This window comes from Fukomys damarensis, unplaced genomic scaffold, assembly GCF_012274545.1.
Source record: "Fukomys damarensis isolate Sample0158 unplaced genomic scaffold, DMR_v1.0_HiC HiC_scaffold_23, whole genome shotgun sequence".
NCBI lineage: Eukaryota > Metazoa > Chordata > Mammalia > Rodentia > Bathyergidae > Fukomys > Fukomys damarensis.
The window spans coordinates 63,992,311-63,993,921 of record NW_022900935.1 but is presented as its reverse complement, the minus strand read 5'-3'; positions in this window follow the sequence as shown (position 1 = coordinate 63,993,921).

The following is a 1,611-nucleotide window of genomic DNA, read 5'->3' as shown; positions in this document are numbered from 1 at the left end:
ATCCACCCATCCGTCCATCCGTTTTTTCATCTATTCCTCTCTATTCACCCATCTACGTATCATCTATCCATCTGTCTACCCACCAATATGTGTGCATATTTATCTACCATATGTCCATCTACCTAACTACACTGCAGCCATCAGGGCGTCCACCCACATACTTACTCACAGACGCCCTGTCATCCATCCATTCACTCATTTATTCACCTACTCATCTATCGTCCACTTACCCATCCGTCCTGCTCTTCATTCATTCACCTGTTTACCCACTCACTCATCCATCTATCCATTTTATTCACCCATATGTCCAGCTACCTATTTATTCATCCATTCTCCTTCCATCATTCTACCCACCCGGACACCCATTCATCTTTTATTCGGTCCCTCTCCACCCACCAAACTATCCACGTCTACCCTATCCATTCACTCACCTTTCACCTGTCAGCCTATCCTTTATCCATTCCTCCCACACCCGTCTGCTGCCCACCTAACCAGCCAACTGCGTTTGTGGAGCACTGATGATTTTCCAGGTGTGGGACTACGTGGTGAGCTCCTTCACCTCCTGTTAGTCATCTGGTGGAACAGACAGATGTCCTATAGGAACATTGGCTCTGAGACACATAGGCAGGGCTTATGTGACTGGCCTAGGGAGGAGAAGGCCCGGAGCTTCCGGGAGGAAGAAGCCCTGGACCTGAGTGTTGAGAGGGGTAAGACTGAAAGACCTGCTGAGTACATTATCAGGGTTAGGGCTAGAGGACAGGAAAGGCTGATTCCTCAGTGTGTGAAGACTGAGCACCCAGAAACCAGCTGGAGCTGAAGAGCTGGGGGTAAATGGCCTGCTGTCCGGACCATGTCCCCAGGCCCTGGGGATTTGCAGGCAGAAAAGGGTGGTTGGTTGGGTTTATGTTTGTTGGGGCTGTGGCCCCTGTACCAGGGGCAGGAGGGGGCAAGAAGGGTGTGTGGTGAAGGAGGGCAGGGCAAGCCAGCTGCGGCAGCGCTGATCCTGGGCTTGCCTAGGCCCAGCAGGTGGCCCCCTTGGCTCCCACCTGAGGCCTGTCTTCTCCCAGCCCTTCTCCCCAATCTGACCCATATCGGACATTCTAGACAAGGTCTTTGTCAAGAAAAAGGGCTGGCTTCCTAGGTGGAGGCCAGAGCCATTGCACAGGAGCTGGATTTACAAATGCATGGTTTAAGGCTATTCTGAATGTCTTAATGATTGTTTCTCTGAACTTGTGTTTTGTTAAGTGGTCCGCATAAGCAAGCCCGTGAGCAGTCCCACTATACCCCATACCTCGAGGTCCTCAGAGATCAACAGCACAGAATCTAGGGGACCCTCCAAGTCAGCATCAAGTGTGTCACATGAAGGGTGAAGCCCTTCTGGCGCGGGGACCACACTTCCTGCTAGAACCAGAAATAGCCCAATGGCAGGAAGCAGGCAGTGGCCCGGCATTCTGACTTTGTTACTTCCCTGTCTGAGCCAGGATGACAAGGAAGGACAGAGCAGGAGAGGGCAGCTCGCAGCTGCTTTTCCTTCCTTTCTCTGCTCGCAGGACATCAGAGGAACAGCTCAGGGGAACGTAAACTTGTGAAACGAAAAGGAAACAGCAGAGA